The sequence below is a fragment of the Cervus canadensis genome, chromosome 2 (genome assembly GCF_019320065.1).
Source record: "Cervus canadensis isolate Bull #8, Minnesota chromosome 2, ASM1932006v1, whole genome shotgun sequence".
Lineage (NCBI taxonomy): Eukaryota > Metazoa > Chordata > Mammalia > Artiodactyla > Cervidae > Cervus > Cervus canadensis.
In genome coordinates this window covers 40,405,809-40,431,748 of record NC_057387.1, presented here as the reverse complement: position 1 = coordinate 40,431,748, position 25,940 = coordinate 40,405,809, and the positions used below count along the sequence as shown (strand labels likewise).

The 25,940-nt window shown below is 37.6% G+C and overlaps 1 long non-coding RNA gene across 8 annotated transcripts in view; it reads left to right on the top strand.

The window, feature by feature from the left end:
- The window catches only part of LOC122436628, a 120,110-nt gene that overhangs the window by 69,503 nt on the left and 24,667 nt on the right, over positions 1–25,940 (top strand). For 4 of the 8 annotated variants that reach the window (XR_006268058.1, XR_006268059.1, XR_006268056.1 and 1 more), the window contains 2 exons: positions 6,244–6,299; positions 9,507–9,633. This is a non-coding gene — a long non-coding RNA (uncharacterized LOC122436628). The remainder of the gene's footprint in view (positions 1–6,243; positions 6,300–9,506; positions 9,634–25,940) is intronic. The other 4 variants (XR_006268060.1, XR_006268057.1, XR_006268062.1 and 1 more) reach the window with 1 other exon arrangement.

Here is a 25,940-nt window from a genome sequence, read left to right as displayed (position 1 = left end):
TCACATGAATAGTTTAAAAAAACCAGCAACCGTTTCACTATTATATTTTTTCCGAAATGTACCTCCAGAATTACAGTGATTTTTCAACAATTCTAAGAAAGTAGGCAAAGTAAAGTCATAATTATATTTAATTTGTTAAAAACCAAAAGTAAAGTATCCTCTTTTATGAACTCTTGATTCTTTCGCTCCCTTGCAGCCCCAACTTCATTAGGCATAAAAACTTCTGCAATTATTTCATAATCCAACAGTTTCTACCTTCTCTGAACTGTTATATACCTCATGTGTCTTATAACACTCATTTTAATCCTTCCTTATATGCAGTGTTGTAATTATTCTCTAGAATTTTTAAAAAATGTTTTCCATACTCTAAAGTGAATATTAATTTTTTGGAAAAAAAACACTGTACGGTATCATTTGCTCTCAAACTTTTATCTATTAACACAGAATAAATTTCAATAGATAAACTATGACTTAACTAGCTCTATAGCTCCTTGGCACTGGAATGTATAAACACAATTGTTGGGGCAATTCATATTAGTCTGTGAAGTAAATAAGAAAGTTATGATCAGTATCTCAAAATACTATTTATACTGTAATAGTATACTATTTCCTTCAAAAACAAATTTTGTCTTGACAAGCGTAACATTCCATATAATCTACTGTAGATCCAAAGCATAAGAATCTTTGAATTATGGAGAGGCAGATAGTAACTAAAGCTTTACAACCTTAATATTTTGCATTTTATAATGTTCTATATTTTTCAAAATGTTTTCATGTATCTCATGGAGGTAGACACAAAACATACTTCAGTGCTACAATATATCATTTAATAATGAATATTAGGTTTTAGTTAAAATTCTTTAAGAGACAATATAGAATGGTGGAAAATTAGAATCAAAATGCCTGAGTTTAAATCCTGGTTCTGATACTTACAAGTTGTGCAACCTTTGTCAAATTATTTAACCTCTCTGTATCTCATCTATAAAATATATATAATTATAATAATTAGTTGTAATAATTGAATTAATACATAAAACACTTAGAATCATGCTTAGAACTTAAATATAATTAAATAAGTATTTTCTTTTCATTACTATTTGGGAAAAATTTTTAATGTTTTATAGGAAGGAGTGACAAAGGATGAGATGGTTGGATGGCATCACCAATTCAGTGGACATGAACTTGGGCAAACTCCAGGGGATGGTGAAGGACAGGGAAGCCTGGCGTGTTATATTCCATGTGATCGCAAAGAGTTGGACATGACTTGGCAACTGAACAAGAACAACATTTCTAAAACAGTTGAATTCAGATTCTTTACTATAAATTTTATATAAAAATAGATCAGCTGTTGTTGATTAAATGATTTCATTTCTCTAACTACAATGTGAGAAACATAGTTTTAAACACAGTGCCTTAAACTTTTCTATAAACTATTCCTCACCAAGCATATGGGACAATTTTTACTATATAGTTCACTTTCTATAGCTGTATAAATGTTTAGTGGAATGTAGTCAAATTTGATCTCTTGTTTTGCTTGCTAAACTGTCTTGGGCAAGATTTTATTTGTCAATTGAAACCTATAGAAGTAAATATATACGTACGTGTGTGTATATATACAAACCTATATGTACACATGTGTATATACCATATATATATATATATACACACCATCATAGAAAAGATATGAAAGGTATATATATATATATATATATATACCATCATAGAAAAGATATGAAATCTCTCCAATGCCACACTGTTCCTCCCAAAATTATCCTTATAATCCCATTCTCCAGAGGTTTGTTACATATTCTCCATGGTTTTTATATAAGCATGTGATATGTCCAAATGCATACATACATGATAATTTTTTCCCATAAAATAAGGATTATGCCATTTGTAATAGGCTTTATGGTCTCTTATGTTTTTTTTCTTAATATATCACATACATCTTACTATATTAATCCATATAGATTTACCCTCGTTCTTTCCTTTTCATTTTTTGGTTAAATTCAGAAGCATGTAAAGACATGTACAATTATGTATGTAAATAAATATATGCATAGTGAGCATCCAGACATCCACTTCTCAGCTTGAGAAAAAGAACATTGCCAGTACATTGGAAATTCTATCAGTTCAGTTCAGTTCAGTCACTCAGTTGTGTCCTATTCTTTGCGACCCCATGAACTGCAGCATGCCAGGCCTCTGTGTCCATCACAAACTCCCGGAGTCTACCCAAACCCATGATCATTGAGTCAGTGATGCCTTCCAACCATCTCATCCTCTGTCGTCCGCTTCTCCTCCTGCCCTCAATCTTTCCCAGCATCAGGGTGTTTTCAAATGAGTCAGCTCTTTGCATCAGGTGGTATTGGAGTTTTAGCTTCAACATCAGCCCTTCCAATGAACACCCAGGACTGATCTCCTTTAGGATGGACTGGTTTGATCTCCTTGCAGTCCAAAGGACTCTCAAGAGTCTTCTCCAGCACCATGGTTCAAAAACATCAATACTTCAGTGCTCAGCTTTCTTTATAGCCCAACTCTCACATCCATACATGACTACTGGAAAAAGCATAGCCTTGACTAGACGGACCTTTGTTGGCAAAGTAATGTCTCTGCTCTTTAATATGCTATCTAGGTTGGTCATAACTTTCCTTCCAAGGAGTAAGCGTCTTTTAATTTCATGGCTGCAATCACCATCTGCAGTGATTTTGAAGCCCCCCCAAAATAAAGTCAGCCACTGTTTCCACTGTTTCCCCATCTATTTGCCATGAAGTGATGGGACCAGATGCCATGATCTTAGCTTTCTGAATGTTGAGCTGTAAGCCAACTTTTCACTCTCCTCTTTCACTTTCATCAAGAGACTCTTTAGTTCTTCTTCACTTTCTGCCATAAGGATGGTGTCATCTGCATATCTGAGGTTATTGATATTCTCCCGGCAATATTGATTCCAGCTGTGCTTCCTCCAGCCCAGTGTTTCTCATGATGTACTCTGCATATAAGTTAAATAAGCAGGGTGACAATATACAACCTTGACATACTCCTTTCCTGAGTTGAAACCAGTCTGTTGTTCCATGTCCAGCTCTAACAGTTGCTTCCTGACCTACATACAGTTTTCTCAAGAGGCATGTCAGGTGGTCTGGTATTCCCATCTCTTTCAGAATTTTCCACAGTTTATTGTGATCCACACAGTCAAAGGCTTTGGCATAGTCAATAAAGCAGAAATAGACGTTTTTCTAGAACTCTCTTGCTTTTTCGATGATCCAGCAGATGTTGGCAATTTGATCTCTGGTTCCTCTGCCTTTTCTAAAACCAGCTTGAACATCTGGAAGTTCATGGTTCATGTGTTGCTGAAGCCTTACTTAGAGAATTTTAAGCATCACTTTACTAGCGTGTGAGATGAGTGCAATGGTGCGGTAGTTTGAGCATTCTTTGGGATTGCCTTTCTTTGGGATTGGAATGAAAACTGACCTTTTCCAGTCCTGTGGCCACTGCTGAGTTTTCCAAATTTGCTGGCATATTGAGTGCAGCACTTTGACAGCATCATCTTTTAGGATTTGAAATAGCTCAACTGGAATTCCATCACCTCCACTAGCTTTGTTCATGGTGATGCTTCCTAAGGCCCAGTTGACTTCACATTCCAGGATGTCTGGCTCTAGGTGAGTGGTCACACCATCATGATTATCTGGGTCATGAAGATCTTTTTTGTACAGTTCTTCTGTGTATTCTTGCCACCTCTTCTTAATATCTTCTGCTTCTGTTAGGTCCGTACCATTTCTGTCCTTTATTTTACCTTTTAAATTTATGCATTATATATCTTTGAGAAGCAAAAAAATCTCTCTTATTGGTAGCCTGTAGATAGAACAGATACTCCGTTATTTGAATTTTTAAAATTTCTAATTTGACTTAGATTTTATTTTGGCCTACTATCTACAGAAAAAAGAAAGTATAACATTTTGAGAAATAGAAAAAAATTTGATTTATAGTTTCTTGAGAATATAATATTCTTGAAGGTAGTTTTTAAAAATGTTTAATATATTTAATGTTTTTAATATGTTAGAAAAGAAGTGTAGTCTCTATTTTTTTTTACCCTCTGCTAATTGTATTCTGTTTGTTATTTAGTTCATATGCATGAAATAACTAAACCTTGGCAAGAGTTTTTAGCTGGGCTCAGCTTTTTGTAAGCCAAAGAGTTTTGAAAGAGGATGGGCATTCTTTAGCTCCAAAATGTTGACTCTGGATTCAGCAGCTACTAAGTAATAATAGACTACCCACTGACTTAAAGGTCAGAATCATAGAATGATTAGAACATCATGATTATGTGAAGAAAAAACATTGCATCATTTAGTGCCAAGTTTGAATTAGATTGTGTTCTGTGACCTACTTTTCTTAGATTCATTTGGTCTCTATGAATAAAACATGTACCAGTAATCTCTGGAAACTACTGGTCATTATTTAAAATTTGAAAGATTAAAGAAATCATATATTATTGAATCTTACCTTCCTGGCAATACTAACGATGGTTAATTTGTCAAAAACTATATGATAAAAAGAATGGGAAGCCCCAGAAGAACATTATAGTGTACAAAAACTAAGACAAATAATTTCACTGGAAGCCTTGATGTAGTCAAGTACTGTAAACTTCACTATTACTTATACAGGTTACTGGTTATACAGGTTATACTGGTTGTGTTATTTTCTGTGTGTATACATATACATATATATGCACACAAAACATAATACATATACATAAAATAACAAGTGAATATACAGTTCAAATGCATAAAATGTATCTTTTTAGGATACAATTCAGTGGTTTTTAGTATATTCACAGTTGTACACCCTCACTAGTATTTAATTTCAGAACACTTTCATCACCCCAGAAAGAGACCCTGTACCATTAACAGTCACTCCCCAAAGCTGATTCTCTGATATAAGCCTCTGAATAGACTGACCAAGAAAGAGAGAAGACACAAATGCAGGTTTTAAAGGGATAGGAAGAGGATATCATTGTCCTTATTATTATTATTATGAACAACTTTGTCAATAAATCTGAAAATTTAGATGGAATGGACAAATGTCTAGGAAAACATAATTTACTGAAAGTAAAGAAAGAAAAAATACGGAAATCTGAAGAATCTTATAACTGATACAGAAAATGAATCCCTCATTTCTGTCAGTGGTAATATCATTTATCTAATACCAAGCCAGAATTAAAGGGTGAGACTGCCTCCAGCCTGTGTATTGCCTTTGTAGAAATCAGAAAAAGGCACTGTTTCCAAGGGCACATGCCAGGGGACAGGATTTTATGAACTAAGTGTTGGATGTCAGCTCCCATGTGCCCTTGTCAGCTCGGCACACTTACTGAACATGCTGTCCAACTGTATGTGGCAGCCTGGCCTTGGCCTTCTCCCTTTTTTCTCCCTCCCCCACTTAGATTCAGTTAATTTACAAATACTGCCAAGTGCCTCCAAAGTATATCTTGCAACCGCTCTCTTCTTTTCCACTCCTTCCACCTAAGCCTGGCCACCATCATGTCCCACCTTGACTCCTTTCCCCCTCCAATCTATTCTCCATACAGCAGTTGAAGGGATCATCTTAAAACTTAAATAACATCAATCTCCTGCTTAAATTCTTCAGTGGCTTCCCTTTTCATTAAGAAAAGTATCCAGACTCTTTCCTATGAACCGCAAGGCTCGGCCTGATCTGATCGTCTATGTTTCTAGCCTCAACTTGGGCACTCACCTCTTTGCCTTCTCTGCTCTAGCCACATTAGTCTTTGTTGTTGCTCAGTCACTCAGTTGTGTTGACTCTTTATGACCCTGTGGACTGTAGCATGTCAGGCTTCCCTGTTCTCCACTATCTTCCAGAGTTTGCTCAAGTTCAGGTCCATTGAGTCATGATGCTACCTTATTTCACTAGTCTTATTTCAGTTTAATTAGTCTGTAAAGATCTTTCTTGCCTCAGGTTTTTGCATGTGCCAGCCTTCTTTTTTGGGATAGTAGAAATAACTGCTATTTGTTTTGTGCTTGCTACACACGAGAGACTGTTCTAGGTACCTTCTATATGCATACATTTAATCCTCACAACAGCAGTATGGAACAGGTACTATCGTGTTCCATATTTTACGGATGAGGAAACAAAGACACAGAGAGGTTAAATAAATTGCCCAAATCCCCACAGTGTGTAATTAATGACACCAGGATGAGCTTTTCCACTGTGTAATGGCAGCCCCTTGTCATCCTCTAGGTCTTGGCATATCGACCCTATCCTTGGGGAAGCTGTCTCTGGCTGCCGTATATAAGGTAGGTCTCATTACAGGTCACCATCTCAGCCACTAGTCTGTGTACTTCATAGTACATACTATAACTTACTGTTATGGTTTTTATTGTTTTTCCCCTGTCTTTCTCATTAGAATATAAGCTCCACAAGGACAGGAACTTACTATGGAAGCATTAATGTGCTCAATTCTTTAAAATATAAAATAATGAAAGAGAAAACTCTTTCAACATCTAGCACATTGCTTTGCCACAATAAGCACTCAGTACATGCTACCAAAGCAATAAGAATAAGATATCTTTCCTATTCAGATACTTACCTGCAGAAAATAATTAAATCTTTTACAATTTAAAACTAAGTGAAAAAAAATACTACTGAAATTACTCCTCAACCAGTTTAGGTGTTTCCAGAAAGAATCCTGCCTATGTTCAACTTACTGTAAGGATAACCAGACAGATAGTAAGGAATGTGTCTAAGTTGTCTTTTCATAAAAAGTCACTGTGAGGTTTTTTCTGATTCTGGACTAGATTCAATGGTGTTAGTAGTAATCGTTATTTCAATTAGTTAGGAAATACATCTAGTATTTTCTTTTTGGTTGAGTGACTTAATTTAATCTGATGTTCAGTCAGATTTCTTATCCAAAGTGGCAGAAACTAACTGACTAGTTGAAGCAAAGGGGATTTATTAAGAGGCAGTCAGGCTCACAGGACGAACAGAAGACTAGAGAATGGGAAGCTTGGACGTAGAAACCAAAAGGTCACTAGAGTTGAAAAGGAGCAGACTCACAGTTACTGCTTTATCACTGGGTGGGCTGATCAGGGTGTCACCTCAATGCTGCCCTTGAACCCTGTCCTTGCATTGCTCATGAAATATAGAATCCCATGATAATGCATTGGATTAACCTCATTCATGTGCCAGGTTGCCCAAGTGTCAGTTCTGACATTTAAACTGCACATAGTTAATTTCCCAGAAGGAAGCTGGAGATGTGAATGCTGGGAAGAAAAAACCAAGAATGTCTTTTGTATTTGTTTAGGGGAAACCAAAAGTGTGTGTTTTCATCTTTTATTTTTGGGTTTTAGAGTTTTGTTAAAGACATAGACTTTATCCAAACACAGAGACTAGAACATTAGAAGGGACTTTATTCTTCCTCTAGCCAAACTCTTATTTTGACATAGGCATTAAACAAGAAAAAAAAAAAAAAAAAAACCCTGTGTACTCTCATTGAATAGCAAATACATAATGAACATTTGTGAGTAAGTTATGGGTTACATGAGCTTCTCAGAATAAAAAGCCCAGAACGCATCCTTGATCTTGGCAGAAGTAGAGAAAGGTGTTTCATTCAGGTCATGACACAATCATATTTTCAACTACCAATGGCCTCCTCATATGGTTTTCCATATCCATGAGTTTAATTTTGGACATAATGAATTTTGAACTCTTAACTCGACATGTCTAAAACCAAACTCATCTCTTCCACACTTGCTACGTCTCGTGTTTTCCCAAACCAAAAACCCTGGACTCAAATATGATTATCCCATACTTCACCCCAGCATGCAGTCATGTCACCAAATTCTGTCCAGTCTTCCTCCAAACTGCTTTTCAAATCTATGACCTTCTCTTCATCCCCTCTTACCAGTGTCTTGGTTCAAATTCCGGACATCTGCATTTCTCACCACTGAACTTATCTGCCAGTTTTCATTAATTTTTCTAGGTCCCACAGGCTTTCTGGTTGAGGCCATGGTCACAGTTCCAGCCATGTATCCCATCGCTTCTTCCCATCTCACCTGAACAACCTGATCTCAGTATATCCTGATTTTTCATGTGCCTCAGGTTTTTATGGTGCTGATTTTTAATTAGTTAATTTTTCTACCTGCTTCTATTACTCCTGTTCTCTTAGTTTGACTGCTAAACTTCTACTCCAGCCTTCCAGACTTTGTTTCATTGAATTTTTCCTGAAGATCTTCCCATGCCAGCCATCACTATCCCCAGCTACACTCCAGCATTTCCTCTGAACTCCCTAACACTTGTACATGCTTCTCTAGACCGCTTACTTTCATTATCCGTTCATGAGTCTGTTTTTCCTTTCAGATTGGGAGCAGGGACCGTGGCTCATTCACAGTTGTGTTTTCTCACCACATTCATTTAGTGACTGGTATACCATAGGCAGCAAAACATGTTTCTTTAATAAAGGAATGAAGCATGCCTCACTGAATGAAACCCCTGGATGAAAATGAAGCCCTTAGCAGACTCTAGAAGTTGATAAAGTACACATTCATCCTGACCCTATTATGCCTGTTACCCCAGTCATGTGGCTGCACCCAAGGGGAGGAACTTCAGGAAATCAGCCCTCATCACACCTCAAGTTCTGGGCCCTCTTCTTTCTTGCTCTCCCTAATTCTTGTTACCTTATTTCCTTTATCTAGAATGCAAACTGCCTTTAGCTCCCATTTCTAGCCTCCAGCTTGTCTCAAAGTCTTAGCAATGGTCTTGGTTCAGTTCCAAATCTCAGTGTTTGCCTTTATAGAACTTATTTTAACCTCTCCATGCTTTTCCAAGAGATTACACCACTGCATGATCCTTTGACCCCTGGACCATGCCTCAGTGCTGGCCCTTGTGGTCCACATTGCTTTTGGGACTAAAGATAAGGACATTTTAGGCAATGCCAAAATGAGTATCAGTTTAATTTCAAGGAAAAAAAAAAAAAGGAGAGTCATGGGAGAGAGTCCAGAGTGCAACTTGGTCAATTTTATCCAGAAGCACGTCTTTGTTTTAAAGCCACTTTTCATAGTCTTGTGTATACATATCACTTGTGTTCACACACTCACACATTGTTCTGTTCGTTTATTCCTTTGAGCACTTACTGAGCTCAATCACTATGTTAGGCTCTGGGATAAAATGATATGAGAACAAAGATATTTTCCCTGCTCTTCATATTGCCCATAATCTGGGAGTAAGAGACAGTGCCATGAATGATAACTGTAAATAATAAAACAAATGTGTCAATATAAATAATCACAGGGACTTCCCTCACGGTCCAGTGGTTAAAACTTTGCCTTCCAATGCAGGGGGTACAGGTTCAATCCCTGGTAGGGGAACTAGGATCCCATATGCCTTGTGGCCAAAAAACCAAAACATAAAAACAGAAACAACATTGTAACAAATTCAATAAAGACTAAAAATATTCCACGTCAAAAAATCTTAAAAACAACAACAACTCTGTGCTTCCAATGCAGGGGGCACAAGTTCAATCCTTGTTCCAAAAAAGAAGATCCCATGTGCTGCTTGGCAGAGACCAAACAAACAAACAAAAAAACAGGTTCAATAGCAGCAGAGGAGAGGAGGTCTGCAATCTTAAACTTGGTAAGCAGTACCTGACTAAACCCTGAAATAATAAATATTTCATGCAATGCTTTCCATAACCTGCCCACTCTATCTTATCCATTTTATTTCTTTATGCAATTATACACTCTAAACTCCAACCATATATGAGACTACCATGGAAAATGTCCATCAGGAAATTTATACAATTTTTTTGGGGGGGAGGGTCATTTTCTCATAGCTAAATGTATACCAAATGCTGCTGTGGCAGCAGCTTGTACATTCTATAGTCTTGTAATCCAAGGTCATGAGGTACAATTGATTTTTTTTAGGGAGGAAATTTGATAAGATACCTTTGTATTAAATATAGTCAACCTTCTACCAGCACTATGCATAATCCCAAATGGCAAATCATCTAAATTTTGTTTCACAGATAATTTTAAAATTGTGCATAGTTAGATTTAGAATGCGTTTTTTGCTTTTCTACTCTACCATCTGTCATAAGAGTGATACTCTATAGGTTTCCCTTTTTTAAAGCTGTCAACATTTAAACTTTTAAATTAATGACAGTGTTGATAGGTTTCTGATGGATTATGAAGAAGGAAACCGTCTAAGAACTAAAATTTGTCTTGCATGAATTACCAAATATATATATATATATATACAAATGGCTGTTTTTATTGATCTCATGTGTGCATGTCTGGATACATGTAGTCAAGATGTGAACAACTTGCAGAAAAATAACCTCTTACCAAAGAAGTCTATGGTACATGCAATAGCAGTGTTCACAAGGCTGTCTTAGAACCGACCTTTGGGTGGAGTTATATCACTGCCAACGGTTCAGATGTTGTGGTTTATTCTAACACTTACTGTCACTTTGAACGATTAAAGTTGTTTGATCCAACGTCAGAAGACTGCATTTCATGAGAATCAAGACAACATATACTCTAGCTGTCTGAGCCAGCAGCATGTGTCAGACCACAGACTGATTGCCAGCCATTTCTTTCCGGTTCCTGTTTTTGTCTGAAAAATGGCAATGTTGGGAATTGAAAAAATAGTTGTAAAAGCCCTTAGATGAGATTCTGTGAAGAAAAGCATACTTTGTCCCGTCCTCAAATATGAAAGTGTATACAGTATTACTTCCTTTCTAAAAGAAATTTAATTATATATGATGAACTGGCACAGGTACTCCCTCTCCCTCATGTTTTCAGCCTTTATCAGAACACTGCCTCTCCCGCCTTGGATGACAAGCACGCTCTAGTTTCCCTTTGCCTGAGATGCTCTCCTTGGTAACTCACTGCCCTGCTATCCCTATGTCCTCATTTTAATCTCATGCTTCACCAAATGCAATCTGACCCTGCTCTCAAAACACTGCTTAATCAAAACTTGCCAATCTCCCAACCCCATTTGCCACCTTCAGGTCATCATTCTGTCCACGTTTTTTTTGAAGTCTTCAGCACCACCTAGTTAAGCACTCTTCCCTTGACTATTAAACCTCAGGTATCTTTCAGTCCTCTTTTCCCCCTTTCTCTCTGACTCTCAAATTATATTTGTGCTTAGAGCATTTCTCAAGTTCCTGCCTTTGACACTTTTCTTTGCTTCCTCTATATGATCACTTGACAATCTTATTTTTTTCACAGCCTTTTTTTTTTTAAAACCCTGAAAAGAACTTAGAAGCGATAAATGTGCATTATAACAATACAAAGAATGCAATGGACTATACAGTAAAATATTAGTTGTCTTCCCCCCATACATTTTTTTCTGTATATTTATATCTGTCTATATGTGTGTATGTATGTTACTTTTCTGTCTTTAATATATTCATACATATATGTATTTTCATGTCTATTTTGTTATGGAATTTGAATCATATTAAATATTGTTCTACAACTTGCATTTTTTTCTTTACAACAAATCATGAATATCGTTCCTAATTGATGCATATGTGCTGTGCTTAGGTGCTCAGTCATGTCTGATTCTTTACAACCCTATGAACTGTAGCCCACCAGGCTCCTCTGTCCATGAGGATTCTCCAGGCAAGAATACTAGAGTGGATTACCATGACCTCCTCCAGGAGATCTTTCCAACCCAGGGATCAAACTCAGGTCTCCCACATTGCAAGCAGATTCTTTACCATTTGAGCTGCCAGGAAGCCCAATTGATACATATGGAGCTATCTAATCCTTTAAAAGGCTTCAAAGTATTTCACAATATGGAAGTATCATACTTCTGAACTCCATAGGGACATATCCACATGGTTATTCCACCAGCTAATCAAATGCAACAACAACAAAAATTATAATTGTTGTATTAAAAATTACAAAAAATTGTATTAACAGTTGCAATTGTTAATTGTTGTGTATTTCTAAATTGTATTCCATACTTTGGCCAGTAGTGTCATCCTCCTTCTGAATATGTAACTTGAGCACTAGCACTGATATTACCCCTAAGTCACAGACATAAATTTCTCTGCTCACAGAAATATCCCCCTGGGTATTGCCAGAGATGCTTCAGATGCTGCGTACCCCAAATGGACTCTTCATTTAGTGGCACAACTCTACCTCAGAGTTGGTTGTTTCACATCCCATGTCACTGATTTTGTCCAATGTTATTACCTGAATATTTCTTTATTTCATTCTACCTATCCTTCTCTCATCACTATCTGAGACTTCACAATCTTTCATCCAACCTGCTTCCACCCAATAGACTCTGCCGTTACCATTCTCTCCTCACACCTACCCACCTTCTCTCCCCTCCTGCCAATCCATTCACCAAGGTTTCATCAACATGCTTCCCAAGTGCTCTTTTCTGATGGGTAGATCTACCAGCTGACACACAGCTTAATAGCTTAACTGACTCCCATCTAAAGTTCATGCTCTTTAGCTTGCAATGCAGAGATTTTTATCCCCTGCCCACCTCTCCAATCTCATTTCCCATTAGTTCCCAGTTCCCTGTTGCTTTTGCAAAATACTTAAACACATATGCACACATCCAAACACACACATGGGGGGAGAAGTTTTTTGAGACCTCCACGTACTTAAAAATTTTAATTCCTCTGTGTGAGATAGGCTCTGCACCTCTTTACCTTGAAAACTCCTATTTATTCTCCAAAGTCCTGCTCAACCGCCACCACCATTTGCTCCATGGAGTCTTCCCTCCTTCTCCCCAGACACAATTACTTTTCTTTGTAATTTGTAAACTTTGTTTACACATTATTTTGTAAAATATTATTGCATATTATTTTATTTGTATATATTATTTATCTATTCACTTTATGTCATCCCTAGTTTTTTGACAGTAGGGACAAAATATTAAAATACATTTATATGTTTAAGATCTATCACACTGGGGCACATAGTAAGTACTCAGTAAATTTTTATCAGGGTAAATCATGTAAGGATTTTATTTCTTTGTCTTCCTCAGCATCTACATCCTCAGCATCTACATCCAACCAGATAACACCTCTGTACAGTGTCACCTCCTCAGTTCTGTTGTGTCCGTTTCATCTCTTTGCCTTCCCACAGCCATTTGCATAGTACAGGAACCCACCCGCTTTCCCACATGCATTCAGCAGCGCCTGTTACATATGTGTGACCCAGGGAGTATCACATTATGGAAAACATGGCGCCTGGCCTGGAGATGCCTGTGACAAGTCAGCGGACAGACAAATAAACTCATCACTGAAGTAACTTCACAACTGGTTTTGCCACCATATTCTTCCTTTAATCTTGTGTACCCTTCACAGTTCCATCAGAGTATGCCTCGTAACTCTGAATCATATTACTTTTGAGCTCAAAATCTGGTAGCTTTCTATTTATCACAGAGTAAAGATTCACCATTTAGATGAGCATTCAAGACTCTATGCTTTTTCCATCCTACTCCACATCTCTCCTTTCCTCTCCACTTCCTGATTCTGCCCATTTGTCAGAGATTAATTCAAATTATGTCTTTTCCTTAGAAAAAAGCCTTTGACTATGTAGATCACAACAAACTGTGGAAAATTCTTCAAGAGATGGGAATACCAGACCATCTGACCTGCCTCCTGAGAAATCTGTATGCAGGTCAGGAAGCAACAGTTAGAACTGGACATGGAACAACAGACTGGTTCCAAATATGGAAAGGAGTATGTCAAGGTTGTCTTGTCACCGTGCTTATTTAAATTATATGCAAAGTATATCATGCAAAATGCCAGACTGGATGAAGCACAAGCTGGAATCAAGATTTCCAGGAGCAATATCAATAACCTCCGATATACAGATGACACCACCCTTATGGCAGAAAGCGAAGAAGAACTAAAGAGCCTCTTGATGAAAGTAAAAAAGGAGAGTGAAAAAGTTGGCTTAAAACTCAGTGTTCAGAAAACTAAGATCATGGCATCTGGTTCCATCACTTCATGGCAAATAGATGAGGAAACAATGGAAATAGTGACAGACTTTATTTTGGGGGGGCTCCAAAATCACTGCAGATGGTGACTGCAGCCATGAAATTAAAAGACACATGTTCCTTGGAAGAAAGACTATGACCAACCTAGAAAACATATTAAAAAGCAGAGACTTTACTTTGGCAACAAAGGCCCATCTAGTCAGAGCTCTGGTTTTTCCAGTGGTCATGTATGGATGTGAGAGTTGGAGGCTAAAGAAACCTGAGTGCCGAAGAATTGATGCTTTTGAACTGTGGTGTTGGAGAAGACTCTCGAGAGTCTCTTGGACTGCAAAGAGATCCAACCAGTCAATCTTAAAGGAAATCAGTCCTGAATATTTATTGGAAGGACTGATGCTGAAGCTGAAACTCCTATACTTCGGCCACCTGATGTGAAGAACTGACTCATTGGAAAAGACCCTGATGCTGGAAAAGATTAAAGGCAGGAAGAGAAGGGGATGACAGAGGACGAGATGGTTGGAGGGCATCACCGACTCAATGGACATGAGTCTGAGCAAGATTTGGGAGTTGGTGATGGACAGGGAAGCTGGGCGTACTTGCAGTCCATGGGGTCACAAAGAGTCGGATATGACTGAGTGACTGAACTGACTGATATCTTTTCCATAAAGTCTTCCAGGATCCTTCTAGGAACAATTAGCATGCCCCTTCTTTTGTTGCAACAGTAATGTGAATCCTTCTTTGTGTTATAATTATTTATTATAAATCTATCCCCATTAATAATGGGACAGTAATAAGATTTGGAAGGTTTTTTTCCTTTCTTGCGTCACAAAATTAATACCAACAGAAATACAGTGGGCTTTTGAATTTGAAGCTTATTTCTTATTCAATTGGAAGATTTTTTCACTCTCCCCGTTTACACAGTTCTCAGTGATATTTCTGCCTATGAACTTTACAGAATCAAATGCCATGAAGGCAAAATTTATATTTTATAAAGGATATGATTATTTTATAAAATAAAGTCACACCAAATTTAGCCAATGATCTAGAAAGGATATTATTGCCTAGAGCTACAGTGAAATCACATAGCAGCAAACCTTCATTAATGAAGAAATTATTGTAGTGTGGTAATCTCAAATGCAAAATAGTATTACAATAGAGTATATGTATCACACTTGCCAAAATGAATTAATATTGCTTACTCTTTTGATTAAAAGATCAAAGATTTTTAATCATGTCTTTGCACATTTTGCATGTGATCCGCTGAATCCAGTAATAAGTGATAACAAATCTATCGTTTATGTAAATGTTCAGAAGCTTGGCAGTAAGGAAGCTTGGATTAGCTATTATGGAGGAATGAAGAGTGCAAATATGTAATCTTTTCACATGCTTGCAGGAAAGGATAATTCTTTTTTATTTTTCCAGTTGAGAGCCCTTTACTGATACAAAAGTGATTTTTATGTTGCTTTTCCATCTTTACTTGATACATTGGCCTACAGGCCAGATTACTGAAAAGAGTCACTGTGAAGCTTAAGTATAAACATGGAGAGCTATGGGTGAATTATATGATAGAGATGAGTTTGCTATGCTTACTACAGTTAAAATTAAATGTTATTCATTAAGATACACTACATTTTTCACTGTTAGAGGTCAAATTTTCTTTCAAGATTTTTTTTAATTAATGTTTTCTTCTATTTCTATTTTATTTAGAGGCAATTCAGCTGTTGGGAGGAAAAGAACTTGGAGTCCGATTAAACTTTAATGTTAATTCTGGCTCTGGCACTTACTAACACTGTGATTTTGGGCAAAATACCTATATTCTCTTGACTTGAGTTTCCTCATTTGTGAAGCCTGAAAGGATTGTGAGGATTAAATTAGATAAAATATGTAAAGCATCTGGCACAGCACTTGGGGCCTGTGATAGTCCATCACAAGTGACAATAACTAGTATTACCATAAGCAGCAGCACTGGACTGTGTTCCCTAAACTTTATCTTTTTTGTTATTGTGAACTGGGGAATGGAAAAATCTAGGCTCAGAATCTGAATTTTTAGGTCTGGCTTTGCCTGTGTTACCAATCTTTTAGTACTTTATAGTTTGTTACTCTGTCTAGCACCTATGTCATATCGGGTTGTCATGATTATGTAGATAACATTCCCAAGGTCATTTTACTTATGTTTTAAGTTGTAAATATAGTTTATGCAGTGAGGAGTGTGGAAGTATAAATACCCTTTCCTACTCATCTGTAATCCCACCGCTCAGAGAGGATCACTTCTATCTCTTCTCAAACCACACATGTGCATACCTATTTTTGACCAAAATGACATCATATATATGACATGTATTCACCACTATAGTATCATACAGTACAGTTTCACTGCCCTAAAAATGTTCTGTGCTCTGCCTGTTCATATCTCTCCCCTCAACCCCTGAAAACCATCAATAACCACTAATCTTTTCACTGTCTCTGTATTTTTACTTTTTCCAGAATATCATACCATTGAAATAATATAGTATGTAATCCTTATAGACTGACTTATTTCACTTGGAGATATACATTTAAATTTCCTCCATAGCTTTCCAAGGCTTATTAGCTCATTTCCTTTTAGTGCTGAATAGTATTCCGTTGTCTAATGTACCACAGTTTCTTTATCCATCACCTCCTGAAGGACATCTTGGTTGTTTCCAGGTCCTAACAATTATGGGTAAAGCTGCCATAAACATCTATGTACAGGCTTCTGTGTGGATATAACTTTTCAACTCCTTTGGGTAAATACCAAGGGACTCAATTGCTGGATCATATGGTAAGATTTTATTTAGTTTTGTAAGAAACTGTCAAACTATCTTTCAACGTGAATATACCGTCTTGCACCAGCAATTTTCACCAGCAATAAATGAGAGTTTCTGTCATTCTGTATCCTCACCAGCATTTGGTGGTGCCGGTGCTGTGGATTTGGACTGTTCTAATAGGTGTATAGTGGGCCATTGGAATGTTAATTGCAAGGTTTATCATCTAATTTGGGGTTGAGTGAGTCGCTCAGTTGGGTCCGACTCTTTGCGACCCCATGGACTGTAGCCTACCAGGCTCCTCCCTCCATGGGATTCTCCAGGCAAGAATACTGGAGTGGATTGCCATTTCCTTCTCCAGGGGATCTTCCCAACTCAGGGATCGAACCCGGGTCTCCTGCATTGCAGGCAGACGCTTTAACTTCTGAGCCACCAGGGAAGCCCTCTGTTATTCAAATTTTCTTTTATGTCTTTAAGTGGAGCTTTATAATTTTTGCATGTAAATCCTGTATTTTTTTGTGAAATTTCTTTCTGCTTATTTATATTTGTCTACTATCATCAGTAACACAATTTCGTTTGCATTTTCTAAGTTATCTTTTGTGTCTGACAGTTATTGTTTTTATATATTTCTTTTGTTCTGATTATCTTACTGATCTCCAATTATAGATGACATGATATAATCAAAATAATAACTAAATCTCTTCTTATGGAAACTTATACTTCTTATCTGTGTGCATTCTTGAGAACTTCTGAGACTACAGACTCTTCTTTCATCCATCTGGCGTGAATTCAGCTCCATCCGTTTTAGCTGTGATCCTCAAATCTATGGCTGCATTCCATGCTTTTCTCCAGAACTTGAGACTCATTTATTTACTCATTCAACAAATATTTATTGAGCAGTTATTGTGAACTAGACCCTGTTCCAGATATATCTCTGGGATAGTAAAACAACTAATTCCGAAGAAGGAATGTTCTACTTAGAATAGCACTGCTGTTTTGTTATTATAATGTTTAAGTTTTGAAAGATAATGCATTTGATTACAAAGAACTTACAGTTTCTCAAATAGTTTATATTTGTAAAATCATGCCCAACCACATTTAACCAGCATCTTAGAATGTGTTTTGAGGCCCTTAACTGCTTGTTTGATCCTGGAAACATGTGACCCTTTTTCACATGTTTCAATTTCAAATTTCTGGCAAAGCACTCTAAAATGTAATGCTGTTTTATCAAAAGGCTGTATGATGTTAACTGTCATGAGGATTTAATTCAGTGATCACAAATAAATGTGATAAATCTTTTACTTGCATGGTTAACCATGAGATTTTAAGTTCAAGATTAAATTCTATCTTTTGTATTTTTCCACTGGGTTGCTTCGATGGTTCATCTATAGTCAGGTGATTAGCTCAACTTCATACCTCTAACAGCATTATTTTAGAAATAGCATTATTAGTGGGAAAAAAAATCCCAAGAGTTTAGGAAGGAAGAGGTCATCTAAGAAGTTTCTAATAATAGAAAGACAAGTTGTTTATAAGCTACTTTGGTTATTCTGTAAGGAGAGAGAGTCAAAAGACAAAGGTTTAAATTTCAGATCTACAGGGAACATGACTTGGGGGAAAGTTACAGCTTTTCTCTTCAGCTATAAGATGAGAGGAAGTGTATTTGCTCTTCTACTTCAGAGGAATGTCAGGAAAATAAAACATGAAAAACCTTATAATCTCCTTGTTATTGCAGAATGTTAGGAAAGGTCACCAGTTTCAACCTACTTTTCAATGCAAGAGAGCCCATTTTCAGTTTTTCTAACAGGGAGACAGATATCTAGTCTCTGCTGTGTATTACCAAATCAAAAGTTATAAAGGAAGTATAATATTAAGAAAGATAATTATTAATGTGTTTGTGCATGCTCAGTCATTTCTGACTCTTCGTGACCCCATGAACTGTAGCCCGCCAGACTCCTCTATCCATGGGATTTTCCTATAAAGAATACTGGAGTCAGTTGCCATTTCTTTCCCCAGGGGATCTTCCCAACCCAGGAACTGAACTGTCTCCTGTGTCTCCTGCAATGGCAGGCAGATTCTTTACTGCCTAGACACCAGGGAAGCCCACATTAACAAACACTAATGATAAAAGCTGAAATGGAGGAAATCATCTTGATTATAAGTTATTTCTTTATAATAAGATACTTTAAGGGTTCATGGAATTTTCTAATGTCAAATCCTCTGGAGACAAAGCCAAGTGACATAGAAGATACAAATAACATAATATATTTAAATTGAGTCCTAGTTATTGCATGCTTAGAAATATTTCTTTGCCAAATAAAGAGATTGATTTTTTGATGTTTAAAATAATTCTGTTACTTTAGCAAGTATAAAAATTTTCTATTCCAATGTAACTCAGAAGAGAGACAAAGTAAAAGGATTTTGAAAGCAAAGTATTTGCTGTCAGTTGAAGTATCAGAGTTTTGCTTTATGTTCTCAAAATGAAAAAAAAAACAAAACCCACCAAACATTCAAAGTATTATCATGTAGAGAAAATGCTTAAAGTACTAAAGGCATTCATCATGGCAAGGCTCACCATATTGACTGAGTCTATCAGAGAAATGGGAGTACAGAATGTGTAGTATTTGCATCATGGAAACTATTTAAAATGGGAGGCATGAGATGCACAGATTCAGCATCACTAACATCATCCTTCCTAGACATCAATAAATTAATAAAATACGCAGCATGTTGAATGTAAATGAGTTTTTTATGGTATTTCTCCCACAACTGAATAAACAAACAAAAGGCTGTGTTCCACCTAGGTTGTCTCCTTAAAAACATTTATTTTGTATTCCTTAAAACGCTTCTGTGCAAGGAAGATTTGCCTAATTTAGTAACTTGTTTCTACCTCTTGGCTCATATGAAGTACTCCCCTAGTGCTTTCCTTCCTTTTGGTGACCAAAAGTTATCAAATATCATCAGTTGTTAGTGAATAGAGTCTAAATATTATATTTTCTCAAAATTATGCACATTTTCTTTATAGCATTTACTAAAAACCATCCTGCGTTCTTAGAAAAAAAAGTGATGAATCTTTATCATTTCTTAAAATGGTTTCAGAGAAATAAACTGGAAATTTCTTAACTGCCTTTTTCTTTTCAAATGAAATACATCCTGTCTGAAACAGAATCAGCAACAAACTAAAAGCAAGAGCTTCAGGATGACTGAATTTAAAACTATTTTACATTTTTTAAAAAAGGTAGTTCTGAACATATCAGATGATAGACTTCAGTATAATAATAGAAAACCCCCTTCAAGGTGCTGTGGTAAGCCACAATAGCTTTTAAAATACCTGTTGAACAGAAAGCTGTGGCTCGGGGTAGTGGTCAGTGTCTGCGGAATTAGAAGTTCTTAGAGTTTCAGATAATCAAATCATAGAATTGGTGAGAACCAGTATTTCTATATGGCAACTCAGTTTGTAGAATTTTACAGCTGTATGGTGAAGGAAAAATACTTTAATAGACACTTTAAAGAAATTGTGACTGTATATACTTTAGCAGAAACAGTAGGGAACTTAAATTGCATGAAGTTTAGTCCCCTTGGAGTTAGTTCCCTAAGAATGAGACAATGCAGTGACCATAATCATTGAGGAGGTCCAGAGCTGATCCCTGCAGATTTGGGAGCAGCTGCTGTTCCCACACTTCCTTCCAGGCCTCAAATTATCATCGACTCATTAGGGTAAAACTTCCTGCATCCGTGGAAGAAGTAGCAGCCTAGCGGAACTGCGTTTTCTTTGATATGAACCTATTATCAACCAACCAGTGACAGATAAGTATTTTAGCGATCACCACTGCAGAGGAAAATGGAGCATGGCAACCACAGGTGAAGAAAAGCCCTGCAGAAGAAAACAGGACAGAGGAGAATGGCGCCACCATCCGTTGCCCCCACCGAGAAACCTGGTGGGTGACAGTCATGCTTAGGGCCTTACCTTCCTGGTAGTCCACATCCAGATATTCACCAGATACTGACACTGGATGTGTCCACTTTTTTTTCTTTCCGTGCTTTCCTGGCATCAATTCAGCCACCATGATAGCTTGCCTGGCATTTCACAACAGCGTCCTTCCTGGCTGCCAACACTCACTTTATCCAGTCCATTCTCCACATGACAACTAAAATGAACTTTCTAATAATCTTTCAGTAATTTACCATGGGCATCAGCATAACGTCTGGATTCCTCACGTGGCTGTAAAGCCCTTCCTGATCCAAACCTTTCTGCCGAAATATTTCTACAGCTTCACCTCTTTATGAATTTCTGATATTCCGGTTCTCAGGACAAGTGACGTTCTTACCTCAGGATCTTTGCACATTCCCTGCATGATCTGCCTTCTGCTTGTCTTCCCAGGCCATCTCATACCATTGTCAGATCACTCCTCATGGGTCTGCAATGCACTGAGCATGTTTTGACTCACAGCTGCTTGTGTTTTCTCTAGTTTTAATACTCCTCCCTAGCTATCATGTGACTTCAACATGTCATACTCAATAGTGAAAGTCGCTCAGTTGTGTCCGACTCTTTGCGATCCCATGGACTAAGCAGTCCATGGAATTCTCCAGGCCAGAATACTGGAGTGGGTAGCCGTTCCCTTCTTCAGGGGATCTTCCCAACCCAGGGTTTGAACCCAGGTCTCCTGCATTGCAGGTGCTTTCTTTACTAGCTGAGCCACCAGGGAAGCTCATTACACCCAATCGTTGTATGGAAAATCAAAATGAGAGTTTACACACATACTTTAAGCACATCTTGAAATATAGATTCAAAAGTTCAAAGCTCTGGGCTTCCCTAGTGGTCCAGTGGTTAAGAGTCCACCTTGCAATGCAAGAGACACTGGTTCAATCCCTGGTCCAGGAAGATCCACATGCTGTGGAGCAACTAAGCCCATGTACCACAGCTACTAAGCCAGTGCCTAGAGCCCATGCTCTGCAACAAAAGTCACATCAGTAAGGAGCCCGTGCACCACAATGGAGAGTAGCCCTTGCTCACTGCAACTAGAGAAAGCCTGAGTGCAGCAGTGAAGACCCACAACCAAATAGATAAATAAATAAATTTTCAAAAAAAGAAAGTTCTAAGAAGCCACAGTGGAAAACTGATATATAGATCACTGAAAGGGAAGCAATAGCAAGACTCTTCTTGAACTGCTTTTCCATAGCTGAGAGGCTGAGCCCGAATTCTTCAGGTAGTGCTGGTAGTTGTGAAAATTTTCCAGTTGATGAATTGCCTATAATGTAAGATGCGTAATGGTCCCTGAACTATGGATGCTTCTAGACCAGTGAGGGAAGCAGAGATGTTCACTGCCAGCTGGGAGGTCTGTTCATTAGCAGTCACTGATCACTGAGCTTCTATCCTGTATCGTGTTCCCCTGCATCATCTCCAGACCTGTATTTCTAACCACGTATCGTAAATTACTACTTGGGGGTCCCATGGGTGTCTCAGAAGACTCTACCCGTCTAGAATAGAATTTGTTATCTTTCCCACAAAATCTGCTGCTTTTCCAACATTCTCTCTCCCAGTTAATGGCACCACCATCTGCTCAGATACCCAAATAAGAGATCCAAATGTTCCTTAATACCTTACACTCTCACCATCCACATGCAGCTTCTCACCCTCTCCTGTTGATACCACTTTCTTAATTTCTTTTTAAGGCTCAAATCCATTTAATTCTCTTTCTCCTTATCACCTCTCCTTCAATGAAAGCTGCACTTATTTCTGAATTCTAACAGATCCCTAACTGATTTCGCTCATTCTGATCTTACCTTATGCTCATTCATTCTCTATAAGACTCTATAGTGATTCTCCAGGGCACTCAGGCTAAATCAGGTGATGAATATTTGTTGAATAAATTATCTTCTCTAATCTTCAAAATAACTTTAGGTTTATTTTTCAGTGTTGTACACTAAGGCTAAAAGGAGGAGCTCACCTCCTCATCAAATGACCAGTTTTGTCTGGCTCCTGAGGCTGTACTGTTTCTATGTCACACTGACTGTGCTTTCTATCTGAAGATGGCCTTTTCATGTAGACAGTGAAGCCTGCTGGTTCCACAATGGAATTCTGACCATCATATACAAGTAAACAATCACCAGTTCCCATGACACTGTAGTGATTTCTTTACAGATTATCTTGTGCTACAGTAAAAGTGTGATGAACCAGAACTTCAATTATGTAGGCTTTATTTTAAGAGCATGCAGAAGAAAGACATTGTAAACTTTTAGGCAAAGTCACCATATTACCAAAAACAAGCTAATACAAAATTTTAAGAGTACATTCCATGGAATAAGTTGGAATCTCTGCACATTGAACCCTGTTATTTATACTTCTAGAGTATATATAAAGACCATCAAATAGAACTTTTGCCCAGAACAGTACTTGGCACATTGTTGATGTTCAGTAAATATTTGTCAAGTAAGTGAATTAATAAAGGGAAAAAGTAAAACCCTCAGCATTCAATTGGAGGAGGCAATGGCACCCCACTCCAGTACTGTTGCCTGGAAAATCCCATGGACGGAGGAGCCTGGTAGGCTGCAGTCCATGGGGTCGCTAAGAGTCGGACACCACTGGGCGACTTCACTGTCACTTTTCACTTTCATGCATTGGAGAAGGAAATGGCAACCCACTCCAGTGTTCCTGCCTGGAGAATCCCAGGGATGGCGGAGCCTGCTGGGCTGCCGTCTATGGGGTCGCACAGAGTTGGACACGACTCAAGCGACTTAGCAGCAGCAGCAGCAGCATCATTCAATGATCCTGAATCATTTGCTTGTGCTTGTCATATTCTTTCTGGTAAAGGAAAATAGTAAACTTGTTTGTTTAAGCTAAGTTTTCCACTACAGAGATCAAAGCTAAAAAGTTTTCGTTTTCTCATTAAACTAGAAAGCTCATTCAATCAGAACAATTTATTTCCTAAATATACTGGTAAAAAACACGATTCAAGTTTTTGAAGTTTCTACCAAAGTTTAATATTATATTTCTATTTATGTTTTTAACTATGAATTTAGCTTTATGAGAAAGAAGATTGACATAATTAGCTGAAATGAAAATTTTGGACTTATAAGCAGTCAAAATATCAGTTATCTCAATCTACATTAATATTTCAGATTCCATTTTTGCTCATCTCTTCCCTCCCTCCACACTTATACACTACTGAGTTACCCAATACATGATAATTTTAACCAAGGTTATCTTAAGATTATATTTGACATATCAAAAGAAAAGGAAAATATATTGATTTTCTGAGTAAAATGTACAATAAATAATTGTTGATTAGTCAGGAAAAAGATATCACTCAATGTCACATACTATAATTCTATGTCTTATTTTTATAATAGAAAGTACACTTATAATATTGTCTTCAATATTTTAGTACATAAAGGTCTAATATGAATTTAAAGAAGTACAATTTAAAGAAGTTAAATCTTATCTCTTTAAAAAGAAATCAGACCTTTATTTATATTGTTATTGTTGTTCAGTTGCTAAGTTGTATCCAATTCTTTGCAACCCCATGGACTGCTGCATGCCAGGCTTCCCTGTCCTTCACTATCTCCTGGAGTTTGCTTAGACTCATGTCTATTGAGTTGCTGATAGCATCCAACCACCTCATCCTCTGTTGTCCCCTTCTCCTCTTACCCTCAATCTTTTCCAGCATCAAGGTCTTTTCCATTGAGTCAACTCTTCACATCAGGTGGTCAAAGTACTGAAGCTTCAGCTTTAGCGTCAGTCCTTCCAATGAATAATCAGGGTTGATTTCCTTTAGGATTGACTGGTTTGATCTCCTTGCTGTCCAAGGGACTCACAGGAGTCTTCTCCAGCACCGCAATTCTGGTTATGGTGTCAGATCTGTTTTCAGGTCATGCTACAAATAGGCCAGAAAATCAGGGAGAAGCTGAGCTTGAGTTCCCATTGTAGTGAAATTATGATTTGTGTATGATACCTTGACAGTTTGTAGCATTACTAACTATATACTCCCTGTTTAAAATGTATATCTAACATCTCACTGCTTCTGAGAGAATCTGTATGGGAAATTTATTTTATCATCACCACCGAGAGTTTTCAATGGAAATCAATCCCATTCTGGGGCCTGGTGAAATTTTTTTAGGACTGAGTTTGGATACTTTATCAAAAAAGCATAATATTGGTAAATTTGGAAAATATGGTAGTGAAGGTGATAATTAGATCAATATTAGATTTTTAAAGGCAATAGAATTTTCAGACCTTCTCTGACAGGACATGTGCTTCTGGGGACTATGATTATGTCTGGTCTGGACATTGACCTTGGCTGGGGGAAGCATCCCATCCTACTTTCTTCTGTTTGGAGGACTCTCTCTTCTTTGATTCTTCAATCACACAGTAGGCCAACCACAATGGGCCTGGCATAGAAGCACTTCTTCCCAGCAGCTTTCACAAGAGGAGGAAGTACCGTGTATCTATGCAAATTTGCTTCTCTGCGTGTGGGCACTCTGCAGGGAGTATCCATCCGTGCTGCTCTCCTCTCTGGGTCTCTGAGGCGCAGGCCTCCTTCCTGCAGTGAAGCGGAGTGGGAATCTCTCTGAAACCACTCTATTTTCCTGCCTTTTTCTTTTTTTCACTCCCAGTGAGACACACAATAGATCAAACTCATTCTCTTGGTTGGCATGTTCTGCGTCTGACTTCAGTGTGTTTTTTTGTTGTCTCAAGTGAATTATGCACAAAACGACAGCCGCTGCCTGCAACAGATAACCCCCGAAGGGCAGGGTGGTAGAGTCTTGTGGTCAGTCCTTCCTTTCCTGAGCTGCAGTCTCCTCCTTTGAAGGTCTCCTGAGTTCCTAACTGTCAGAGTTCAAGGGAATCGGACCATATTTTGATTTCAATAGGGAAAAACAAAAAATTGGTGTAAAATTCAAAGTACCCATGTAATCATTTATAGAAAAAAGAAATCTCTAAACTTATGTTTCAGAGAATAAAGAAGGAAAGAAGGGGGAAATCCCCTCAACAGTTTCATTTAGAAAAGAAAAAATCACACCTCTGCCACCTCCATGGTGTGAAGTAAAAATTATAATGCAGGAGAAGCTGGTGAATGTATTTTAAGTAGATTGTTAGTGTTCACAGTGTCAAGTACAAGAGCGCTGGACATAACCTACTTACTTACTCTTACTACTGCATGCTTAAATGACTTGCATACACCATACTGC